Below are 13,006 nucleotides of genomic sequence, written 5' to 3'. Positions count from 1 at the left end.
TTTATAGTTATTTCCCTGAATGTTTCGTCTCTTTTAACAAGCTACAAACTTCTTGAGCTTAGGTACCATCTGTCTGTACCAACTTCTTTGATGCTCAGGGTAGGATAGAAAAGCATTGTCTCTAGAACCAGGTAACCCAGGTTTCACTCAAGTTCTCTGAGCTGCAATTTTTTCTTGTCAATAAAATGAGGATAATAAGACCTAAGTTACCAAAGCTGTTGCAAGGTGAAAATGAGATAACATATATAAAAATCTTAGTGTGGAATAATGGTTTCTTTTCTACTATCAATATCCAGAATGAGCCCTTCAAAGATATATCTGACTTTTATCCATCAAAGGCTTCCCTGGTGGCTCAGACAGTAAAGCGTCTGCCTACAATGCGGGAGACCTGGGTTCAATCCCTGGGTTGGGAAGATCTCCTGGAGAAGGAAATGGCAACCCACTCCAGCATTCTGCCTGGAAAATCCCATGGACGGAGGAGCCTGGTAGGCTACGGTCCATGGGGTTGCAAAGAGTTGGACACGACTGAGCAACTTCACTTTCTTTTCAGAATGCACTAATTATAATACCATACATACATTTTTAGGTAAAGAGATAGTATTAGTCGCTTGGTTGTGTCCAACTCTTTGCAATCCCATGGACTGTTGCCTGCCAGGCTCCTCTGCCCATGAAATTCTCCAGGCAAGAATACTGGAGTGGGTTGCCATTCCCTTCTCCAGGGGATCTTTCCGACTCAGGGATTGAACCTGGGTCTCCTGCACTGCAGGCGGTTTCTTTACTGACTGAGCCACCAGGGAACCCGAAAGATATATAGAAATAAAGTAATTTGATATTACTGCTCCTCTCTCTCTTTCTCTTTTATTCCTCCCTCAAACCAATGAGAGCAGAGCACTGTGCAGCTATTTTCAGCATCTTGCAGAACCATTTGAAGAGTAAAGAAGAAACGTTAATTGCATGTCTACTCACTGGAACAGTCAGTTGTAAGAACTTCTATATAATTGACACCATTTCAGCCTGAGGAAAATGAAAACTCCATCTCTTCTTCCATTCTGGTGGATTAAATAAATGCAGAGAGAAGCAGCTGGCCTCACGATAATTAGAAGAGAAATGATTCAGGACCTAAAACTTGCTTAAATGTCAAGAGGGGTTGAATGGATTTTGACTAATGTTGTCATAACTCATTTTAAAATGCAAAGTCTAAAACACTCAGAGACCCTCATCTGGTGCAAAGTAGACATCAAAACAGGACCAACTGTTTCCTGGTTCAAAGGAAAAAACATTTTGTGCTTAAATGAAGCTTGAAGCTATTAGCAACAATAAGTCAATTTACTAATTAAAAAAAACAACAACAAAATAGTAAAAACCGTGCACATCAAAAGGGGAAATTTCTTGGAAACACTGTCCTCATAGACAGCTTGGCTGATCCTGCTGAGAAAAAAATCCACCCACCACAAACCCTCATTATTTGACCATCAGATTCAAAAACAACACTCCAATATGAAGGAAATGGCCCCATGCCTGGTGTTATCAGCTCCTCTAGGCTTTTCTTGCACATAGCCTGTTTACCCCTAGAGCTTGGCAACTCATTTCTAGCTAATGGTGATTGTTGCTTCTTTACTTCAAAATAGCATCAAAATGTTACTAACTTATTCTGCTGTTATTTGACTTTACTAAAATTACCATTTTTTACAGGTTTTTTTTTTTAAATTGGCTTTACTTTTTAAAGCAGTTTTAGGCTCAGAGCAAAACTGAGCAGAAGGTACAGAAATTTCCTATATACTCCCTGCCCCTACGTATACACAGTCTCCCTCACTGTCAACCCCCACCAAAGTGGTACATTCGCTACAGTCAATGAACTTACACTGTCACATCACCATCATCCAAAGTCTATAATTTTCATTAGGATTCACTCTTGGTCTTATACATCCTATGAGTTTGGGGAAATGTGTAATGACTTGTCTACCATTAGAGCATAGGGAAGCAAAATTTCCCACCTCTGAATGTGTCTATTTTGCACGTGGATTAATTTAAGCTGATTATCTTAAGAAATGGAAGACTCAAGAAGTTTGAAATTACAATTTTTTTGTACTTTATTTTTAAAGCAGTTTTACTTTCTATTTATTGTTTATTTTTTTGGCATGCGTAACTTCCTTGACCAGGGATTGAACCTATACCCTATGCAGAGGAAGCCTGGAGTCTTAGTCACTGAACCACCAGAGAAATGTCTAAATCACCATTGTTTTTTGTAAGCTCATAGTTTTTATTATTTTCACTAGAATGGAGCTATGTCTTTGCCCATCTTAAAGAGAAAAAGCCCTTTGGTTCTAGAAGAATGTCCCCAACAGTGTGCTGGGAAGCATAAGCATGCACCATGCATGGCTCCCTTGCCTAGCATGTGTATCTAAAACGCATTCGTTCATGGGCATGAGAGTCAGGTAGAATATGGAAGTGAACCTTATAATTAAGCTACATGATATAGCTCATCTCAGAGAAAGGAGATGAATTATCTTAAGGCTTTTTAGATATGGCCTACACAATCAAACAAATAGATTTTTCTTATGATCAATTAATTTATTTCTGGCCATCAGAGCAATTAAATGGAATTATTGGAGGGTTAACTGACAATTTTATGTGATGGCATGCATGCAATGCATGCTTAGTTGCTAAGTAGTGTCTGACTCTGTGATACCATGGATTGCAGCACACCAGGCTCCTCCGTCCATGGGTTTTTGCAGGCAAGAATACTGGAGTTGGTTGCCATTTCCTCCTCCAGGGGATCTTCCCGACCCAGGGATTGAACCCGTGTCTCCTGCATTGGCAGGTGGATTCTTTACCACTGAGCCACCTTACAGCTAAAGGCCTCAACTCAATTATGGTAATGCCATAGGATCACAGCTTTCGTTTGCACTAGGAGGTGACAGTTAAGCCTTGCTTAGGTAAAGCAATGGACTTAAAGCTAAGGCAGTCTTTTCAAACTCAAGTTACATTCATCATTTTATTCCTGTTGTTATGACAACACTTTTAAAAGCAGTGCTTCAAATGCTTAGCATTCAGGCATCTTATTATAGACTTGAATATAATACACGAGGGTATAAAGCGCAGCTCGTAGGGGTTTTGAAGGAGCCGAGATGCACAGTTAGAACACCCGGACACCTTCTCAGCTTTGGCCCCTGAAGCTCCTTCACTTGGCTTTTTTACGTAAAAAAATAGCTCACCCAGAGGAGGGAAGATGAAAGAATTTACGTGGGAAGATATGCATTATTATTCACAGTCTCTATTCATATTCTCTTGATTACAGCCTGCGTCATGCAGTTTTTAGAAGTCTGTAAGTGATGGTGTGTTCTGATCAACTTCAAGAGCTTATTGTTAGCCATTGGAGTGATCCATTTATATAACTGTAACTCTATAGAAAAAGTTCTCATAACACAGACTTATTATGAAAATTAATAATCGATAAAGGGAGAGTGGTATTTAGCATGAATCTGTAACAGGAAGCAATGACCTGTTGTGTCTGCCCTACAGCCTGATAAAAGCAGAGAAATGTTTGTTAAACCTTATGTTTTAATTTTTCAAATTGAAGCACAGGTGATTTACAATATTGTGTTAGTTTCAGATGTACACCAAAGTGATTCAGTTATATTCTTTTTTTCAGGTTGTTATCCATTATATGTTATTACAGGATAAATGAAAATAGTTCCCTGTGTTGTAGAGCAAGTCCTTATTGCTTATCTATTTTATGTGTAATAGAAAAATACAGAATGCTTCACCAAGTTGCACGTGATCCTTGCACAGGGGCCGTGCTAATCTTCTCACTCTTGTTCCAATTTTAGTATACGTGCTGCTGAAGTGAGCACTATTTTTTTTTTTAAAGCAACATACAAAGAAAAAGATGTTTTTACCAAGGAAATGAGCCAGTTGAATGTTGGCACTTTCCAATCATTATGTGTTGGGTTGGCAAAAAAGTTGTTCCCTAAGATCTTATGGAAAAACCCAAACAACTTTTTTGGCCAACCTGATATTAATAGGGAGAACTTTATCTCTACTGTTAATTCTCCCTGCCTTAGGGTAAATTTTTTCTGATAATGTGACCTTGGTCTCCCTAAACCTGCGGTGTTCCGTCTGAAGTCATGTGAATTATTACTGAACAAAGTAGAGGTGAAAAATGGAGGATGCAAATGATAACATTCAGAAGAAACCAGTGTCAGAGAGTTACTCTGTGGTTCGACTAGAATAAGGCTGTGTGTGAAAGTGCCATCACATGCCAGCAGTTTCAAAGCTGTGTGGTTTCCCAGAGGCCTGCACACATGTTCTCTGTATGGTAATTTTAGCAAATTAAACTGCTATAAAGGGGATAGTGGGTTCATTACTGGTCCTTGCTCCTGCATACCAAGAAGGTGGTCATATGAACAACATCTGCTGAGTTATTTTTGGTTGCCAAAACCAAATAATTTATAACCAGAATGCAAAGCAGTTAGGTATAGCCATGTGCAAATGCCTAGATTATTAACAAAGCAGAATTACGTTCCTTTTTATGATACATTAAGAGGGTAAAATAATTTCTTACTGTTCTTTGCTCCAACCAGAGGAATTGAAGCTGTAAAAACAGGAATGAAGCAAAAAGTCCTTTTAATCCTTCAAGTACAATTTAGTTGCAAAGAAAGAACAAATGCTTATGGATCCCACACTGGACCCATCAACATATGGCAGACTCCCAACAGCAAAGACAAAAGAATACATTACAGGCTTATTTGTACACATGTGAAATGCCGTATTACTTGGATTCTGAGCCCAAAGGCACTGTCAGGATACTTCCCCTCACAGAGGCCCATGTAACTCCAACAAATCACACCAAGCTCCCACTCAGCTAGCAAGTTAATCTCCACTCTTAGCTGTCTGTAATCCTTTGCCCATTCACGTCCTTCGCCAATCCACCTAGAGGGGAGTCAGATCCCTTTTTCAAAAGCAGGAAAAAGAGAGGTTGGAAGACTTTCCTCAAGACAACCTGCTCCCCCACCACACCATTCCATCACCTGACTCACCAGTTTCAACCCTATTCTAGGCCTTTCCCTCTGAATTTACTCCATCCTCTGGTCACATTAGAATTGTTCGAAGGGCTATTTTTTATTTTCTGGGACTCAAATCTCACTCTGAAATGCTTGGTCTTCTCTTGGCTCTGGGTTTTAGATTTTGTCTCTAGTTCACTAGCAAGAAAATGGTTTTCATTCATTTTCTTGGGTCCTACCCACTGTCTCCATACACCCTGTCCCTCTGGCCAGTCTGGGAGAAATAAAGTAGGTTAAGATCTTCGCAGGGCTTCAGACTCTCTGCTGAGCAAATCATTTATTCATAGGAAAAAAGGAGGAGAAAGGACAATATACTCAAGAGATATACTGTTGGGAGTCTGCCATATGTTGATGGGTCCAGTGTGGGATCCATAAGCATTTGTTCTTTCTTTGCAACCAAACTGTACTTTAAGGATTAAATGGACTTTTTGCTTGAGTATCTTGTCCTTTCTCCTCCTTATACATCTAGATGCAATATGTAGACCTTGTCTTGATTGTGATGACAAACCTACCGAAAAAAGTCATTTTTGAGATACTTGGGACATTTTAATATGGATTAGACTTCAGATCATACTAAGGAAATATTGCTCATTTTGCTAGGTGTGAAATGGAATTAGGATCACGCAGAAATATGTCTACACTTTTGAGATGCCCACGGAAGTTTGTAGGAGTGAAATGACATATGGTTTAGATTTGCTTTAAGATGTTTTAACAACAATAACAAGAGGGATAGATGAAGCAAGTGTGGAAAATTCTTGACAATCATTGCACTGGGTGATGGGTTTTTAGGAATATGTTATTTCATTTGCTTTGTTTATGTGCACATTTGAACATTTTAATGTGTCTACTATTTCAGTGCTGATACAAGAAAGCAATCCCGAATAGTGAATGGGCGTCAGGGCCCACATCTAGCGTGAAGCAGTCAAGTATCGTGTCAGAAACTACTTCTTAGCCTTTAGCCCCTTCATGGAACACTTCAGAACACAGGGAATGTAAAAATGGGGGATGTAGCATGAATGCAATACATGATGATCTCTGTCCTCCTTGAATCTCAGGGCAGATAAAGAGGAACTCAGAGAGAAGGGAAATTTGTCTATTTTCTCTAGAAGAAGGAGATTTGGTTTAGCCTGTTTGCTTGGTGGGTCGATCCAATCCCACTTCAAAGCAAACAAGAAGCCTATAATTTGACCACACTGGAGGTCAAATTAACTGGCTTTAATAAGTTCCAGACCCACCTAACTTTCCACTCCTCCCAGACCAACATCTGTGTAAACAAAGAAACCCCAAACTGGGACCACCTCTCTTGGCCATGGAGCAGGTCAACAGGGAACAGAGCTGTGGGGTCAGGGGGCCTCAGATTTCGCCTCTGTGCTCTGGCTGGTCAGGAGAAGTGTGTGGGAATAGCCCGAGGCTTTCACCATGGACAGGGCCACAGAGGGGTCTGAGATGTCAAGACTTGAGAAACAAGTGCAGGCTCTGAGCAAACTGGCAGCGCTGAGCCTGGGAGCATTAGTCATGCAAAAATGAAAAGATGAAATAATCTCTGTATAGGGAAGTTCAGTTTTCCAGTCAATTGACAGAGGCCTTCTCCACCACAGAGGTAGATATAGTGGCTCAGATGGTAAAGAATCTGTCTGCAATACAGGAGACCCAGGTTCCATCCCTGGATCGGGAAGATCCCCAGGAGAAGAGAATGGCAACCGACTCCAGTACTCCTGCCTAGAGAATTCCACTGACAGAGGAGCCTGGTGGGCACTTACAGTCCATGGGTTGCAAAGAGTCGGACATGACTGAGCGACTCACACTTTCATTTTCTCCACCATATAGGGCTTCCAAAGAATTTAGTACTGATGCCAAAGTTAAAAGAACTTAGAACTGGTGACCCTTTGGGGAATAAAAATAAAGAGAAAGGTGCATCTTTTGGTGGCCACACAGCTGTCTGAATCTCTACTATCATCTAGTGAGGAGATTCATAATAACATTTCAAATCTGCAGATTGGTCCTTTCCAAATGCTTTGACATCTATACTCTGACAACAATCATGTAAATAAGGTAGGACAACTATCATGATTTCCATCGCATAGGTAAGGAGACTGATCTGTAGACAACTGTACTAATAAGACTGTTGGCAGAACTGGATCTAGAATCAGAGTTTCTACCCATCTCTACTTTCCTTTAGCTGAGAAAGCAGAATTCCTCCTCCAGTTTTCTTCACCTTCTTATTCTTTAAATTTGGCCATGACATGAGGCTTGCATGATTTTAGTTCCCCAACCCTCAGCAGTGAAAGCTTGAAGTCCTAACCACCAGACCACCAGGGAATTCCCTTTTTTGTCTGTTTATTAATATGACTTTCCATCAACTTGGAGAGGAGGGTCACCAGTACTCAGAACGCCCTGTGACCTCACAGACATCATTAACTAGCACTGACAGGTGCTCAGAGGGTTCAAGAACAATTGACCTTTGTTTCACTGTTACTCTTATTTTTTTATTCTCTTATTCCATAACCATTCCCCACAAGCTTCTTAGGTGGCCCAGTGAGTAAAGAACCCACCTGCCAGTGCAGGAGATGCAGGAGACTCAGGTTCAATCCCTTGATTGGGAGGATCTCCTGGAGGAGGGCATGGCAACCCATTCCAGTATTCTTGCCTGGAAAATTTCATAGGCAAAGAAGCCCGGCAGGCTACAGTCCAGGGGGTCGTGAAGAGTCAGACACAACTAAGTGGCCGAGCACTCATGAATTCACTCACTCAACCATTTGCCACAATGAGATGCTCATTATAACACAGTATAACAATAATAACAGCGTTTTAGAGTCAACAAATATAAGTGGGTAACCCTTGCTATTCAGGAGTAACAAATTCATGACTAAATCCAGAAAGTCATGTTCACTGTTAGAAACTGAGTTACTGGGCTTATCTGAAGACATTTACCACATTAAAATAAATATTTAACCTATATTTTGGCCTCTGCACCTTCCTATGGATATAACTATCACTAACCTCTAGAAAGAGCATAATACAGTTTCGAGAGTCTCAAATCTGGCTGCATATTAGAATTACCTGGAGAGCTTTTTAATAATGTAATTGTCTGAGCCTCATCCCCAGTGGTTTTAATTTAATTGATCTGGGTAGAGCCTTGCCAGAGATACATAAAATCTTCCCAGGGTTTCATTTTTTTTCTCTGCACACCGTATGCCATAATCTTGATCACATCTACCTCCTATTCTTTCAATGCACAAAAAATTGAGTTATTAATGTTCTTTAGTTGCTTGATTCCAACTCCGATACAAAAAAATATTTGGAAAAGGCATTGCCAGTCTTCACCAGAAACACAGGACAAAACTGAATCAGTTCTCTAATGGCAAAAAAGGAATGGCTCTGGGTATCCTAGGGTTTAAAAGAAAAACTGTCCACTGTGTGAAGACTCAAAAGTAACTCCCTATCAGGACTGGAACTCATGGTCATCTAATCTTCTGTTTTCCAACTGTGATGACAAAATATAGGCCTTCCGTGTCAGGGCTGTGGAGACCAAAGAATTCAGCCTGCCTGGCAGACGCACTTTATATTGTGCAGTCTTGATGAGTCACCTGACTTCTCCAGACCATAGTCACCTCGTCTGTAAAAGTGGGAAAAGAAACAAACTTCCAGTTTGCTGTGAAAATTAAATACGCTAATGAATTCAAGTGCTTAGAACAGTGAAGAGCAGGCGCTATTCTGATTGTTGCCGTGATGAGGATGTATTACCAAGTTGTCTCCAGTTTAATGAGGTCTAGATGATGACATTCTGTGCATCTCCCAGAGAACACTGGGAGGCTGATTTCATGAGTTTTATACTTTACCTAGGAGCTCATTTATAAGTACTGTACATTCTCAAGTCTCTTGAAAGTGGAATTAGCTGAGCTAGGCTTCAATTAGAGACTATATAATATCTGCAGAGGTGGTGAAAAAAAAGTTGATTCCCCCTAAATAAAAAAAACGCAGTTGGTATTAAATACAACACAAGATCCTAGGATACTTTACCACCAAGCAGGCGTCTGTAAGAGTTGATTTTCTACAGTATGATTTGCGAGCTTTTCAGTGGACGCCCTCCAGACAACCAGCTGCTCTGAAAATTCTTCTCTTCTGAAGGATGTCATTCACATTGTGTTTCTCAAACCTCATCTCAAGACTTTGCAATTGAAACGTTCTCTAACGTTAAATGTGGGTGTTGAGTACAATCCAATAGGATGGGCAGATTTTGGAATGTGAACTGGGGAATGTCTTTTAAAAAAATGACATGCATTCATGTAAGAATGTATTTTGATCCCTAGGAGGGACAAATTTTTTTCTCTGCACCAAAAATATATCATTCGGCAGTATGGGTTTATTGTTTCCGAGTCGGCAATGCGGGTGTTTCAGCCCCAAGGGCAGACGCCCTCCAACTGTTCAGCCTGGGGTTTGAGGGTGAAGAGAAAGGGGGGGCAACAGCATGGACAGGTGGCTGGACACAGCCAGTCATTGCACCCCCTACCCTTCTGCTGCCTTCCAGAGCTGGATTTCACACCATGCTGTGTGTCACAATTAATGTTCTCAGCAGGGAAGGGCAGTATCAAATTTATCAGTTATGTTTCTGTTAGGACGTTCAGAGTCAAGGAAAATGGTTTAGGTGAGAGCATTTGTCTTAGTAAATGAGAGTACACTTAAACTTAACACATGTATATGTAGGTTACATATTTCCTGAGAGTCAACTCAGAGACGATGTCATGCCATCATAGCTCTAATTAAAACAGGGCCTTAGGTGAGACAGAATCTTAGAGATTGCTGCAGTCAGTGTCTTTGTAAGCAACAGAGAGAAGAAGCAAGTAAGAACAATGAAGCAGCAGGATCCAGAAGCTCAAACACATACGTTCACACATAGACACCTCAAGTTTATGGTATGTGGTTAGACCATCAGTCTGCAGTCACACAACTGGTGTGAATATCCTCTTTGGAACAATGACCTCTGCTCGGTTTCCTAGTCTCTAAACACTTACATCATTAAGTTATTGTGATAATTAAGGGAAATCAAGCCTGTAAAGTATAATGCACAGAGTACGTACTCAGTAAAACATGTCTGCTACTACCACCACCACTACCATCATCATCACCGTCATCGTTATCATCAAGGTCAAGGATAAAAAGACATATGGCTTCACCTAAACAATGAAAGTTTCATGTTTTTATGCTCTGCTTCATTTTGCTAATCGAGTTGGTCTTGCTAAAACCCAAGATCTCAAGTGCTGAAATCTGGTGCTGTAATAAGATTATCGTGAAGTTGCAACTCAATTGACTCAGCTGGGCTCCCCTGTGAGGGCGTGTGGGGAAGGGAGCAGTCATCCTCAACCTTAACTTTGTCTGAAGACAAAAATCTGATCACGGCATGTAACTTGACCTTAGAAAAGTTGAATCGTTTTTGTCCCCCCAAACAGAGCAACTGAAGGCCAAAAATACATATTTCTTTTTCTCTTCATGGAGTTTAATTTGATTGTTCCTTTTGGATCTTTAGGAGAATGTGATGGAGGGATAAGAGAATTAGAGTGAAGGTCAACGTGCAGTGTTGACTTCTGAACTTCACTGCAGTGCTCTGGTTTAACGAGCTCAATTTCACCTTGTCTAAGCTCCCACATAAGACATTTCTTTTACAATTCATTGCTGGGGTAATCTGCCCTTCGAGGAACTGCTCCATGTCCATCTTTCTGATAGTAGTAACTTTAGTGATAACCTAGTATATATTTGTTTTTGTCTGGCTACAGGGAAGTTCAGAGCAAAACTTGCTGCTCAATCATAGCATAAACATTCATTCTTTAAAGTTAGAATATTGATTTTTCTGAGTTCCTCCTTTTGATACTTATTCTCTTTTTAATTGTATGATATTATAACTTGTCTCAAATTTTTGAAAAGTTACAAAGAATAATTTTTTTTAATAAACTTTAACCAAATCTAGTCAAAGCTATGATTTTTCCAGCAATCATGTATGGATGTTAGAGCTGGACCATAAAAAAGGCTGAGCACTGAAGAACTGTTGCTTTTGAATTGTGGTGCTGGAGAAGACTCTTAAGAGTCCCTTGGACTGCAAGGAGATCAAACTAGTCAATCCTAAAGGAAATCAATCCTGACTATTCACTGGAAGGACCGATGCTGAAGCTGAAGCTTCAGTACTTTGGCCACCTGATGTGAAGAACCGATTCATTGGAAAAGACCCTGATCCTGGGAAAGGTTGAAGGCAAAAGGCGAAGGGGGCGGCAGAGGGTCAGATGGTTAGATGGCATCACTGACTCAACAGACATAAATTTGAGCAAACTCTGGGAGACAGTGGAGGACAGGGGACCCTGGCGTGCTGCAGTCCATGGGGTCGCAAAGAGTTGGACATGACTTAATGACTGAACAACATCAACAAACACCAAATCTTATTTTTCTCCCGATTACCATCGATGAATTCAAAGAGGCTTTAACAGCTCTTGCTTGCTTTAACCTATTGCTTGGCAAAAGTCATGAGCATATTTCCATCTCTGTCCACTCACTGTCCCATAATTTGTTCCAGCTGCTTGTTTCAGGTTTAGTTTTTGGAAGACACTAGATCTCAGACGTTCTGGACAATGTGGAAACTAGCAATCATTATTATAAATCCCCTATAAATCTTGATAAACAAAATAATCATCATTCCCATTGAATTATTTTCACGAAGGAAATTTTACTCAGGCTAACATAGGACCCGTGAAGATAATTTCTCTTGTGCTGATTTAAAAAACGGGCACTTCTGGAAAAGATTATACAGGAGTTAAGACAGTGAATCAAAGCTTTTGTTCTGAAAATTATATTCAAATGTAGTCAGTCCAAATCTGAGAACTCTATTTGTGATGCAAATCAAAGGCAAAAAATACTTCTGTTTAACAAACCAATGCAATTTTTCATATCACACACTGGTTACCACTTTAAGTCTTCTCTGACAACAGAGGGATAGAAGGGTGAAACATGCATGGATTAACCAGATCTGACACCATTCATTTCCTTCAACTGCAGGTAATTACCCTGCATAATTCTCCTATGCATAAATTAAACTGCATGAATTAACAATGATCTTGTTTTCCTACATTCAGTAATTAAGACAAAATTGATCAAGAGACACTTTACATGTGGGTATGGATTAGACAATGGTCCTTCTAAAAGAGAAGGAATGACTCCTTTTTTCTCTCCAGTTGGGCTTCCCAGGTGGCTCAGTGGTAAAGAATCCACCTGCCAAGCAGGAGACGTGGGTTCAATCCCTGGGTCGGCAAGATCCCCTGAAGAAAGAAATGACAACCCACTCCAATATTCTTGCCTGGAAAATTCCATGGACAAAGGAGCCTGGTGGGCTACAGTCCATGGGGTCACAAAGAGTCGGACGTGACTTAGCGACAGAACAACAAAATTGCTTTTTCTCCATGTCCCTCCCCTTTTGTGGGATTTTCAGATCTCTGAGGCATTGTAAGGGACAGTTGTTGGTAACGGAGAGGGGCAAGGCTTACCACTGACACTGTCATTTATCAGAATGGATTGTTTACCCAGTAGAAAAATGTCTGTTTCCTTGTGATCAGGTACTTCTCAGTGCAAACACAATGCCTACTTAGCTGGACTGATGAATCTTTTGGCTGGATAGTGTAAAAAAACTTCTCGGTGATTACAGTAGAATCCTGAGGTGTCTCATTAATGCCTTGATATCAACTAAGAATTTCAACCTGAAAACCATGTGGACCATCTGAGTACTGAGTGACTAAGCCAAGTGATCTGGGAACCACAAGCCAGCTCAGTTCTATGGGAGAACTCAGGCTTATGGAACATGCTACTAACTGGCAGTCATAGGAACTCTGAATTTGGGGTTTTTGTATATTTACATCCACAGCTACAATCCAGACTTGATACCAGGCTACTCAGATTTAAAACTGGAT

The 13,006-nt window shown here is 40.5% G+C and overlaps 1 protein-coding gene and 1 non-coding gene across 20 annotated transcripts in view; both read right to left on the bottom strand.

The window, feature by feature from the left end:
- RIPOR2 (RHO family interacting cell polarization regulator 2) overlaps positions 1 to 13,006 on the bottom strand; it is a 200,703-nt gene that overhangs the window by 58,975 nt on the left and 128,722 nt on the right. The window lies entirely within an intron of this gene.
- Positions 3,748 to 3,854, bottom strand: LOC145519267 (U6 spliceosomal RNA). The gene has a single exon (XR_014063682.1). It is a non-coding gene; the product is annotated as a U6 spliceosomal RNA (small nuclear RNA).

Source organism: Giraffa tippelskirchi, chromosome 8 (assembly GCF_054371585.1).
Source record: "Giraffa tippelskirchi isolate mGirTip1 chromosome 8, T2T-mGirTip1v1.2.pri, whole genome shotgun sequence".
In the NCBI taxonomy this organism is placed as follows: Eukaryota; Metazoa; Chordata; class Mammalia; order Artiodactyla; family Giraffidae; genus Giraffa; species Giraffa tippelskirchi.
The sequence above is the reverse complement of the archived record's forward strand: the minus strand, read 5'-3'. Positions and strand labels throughout refer to the sequence as shown.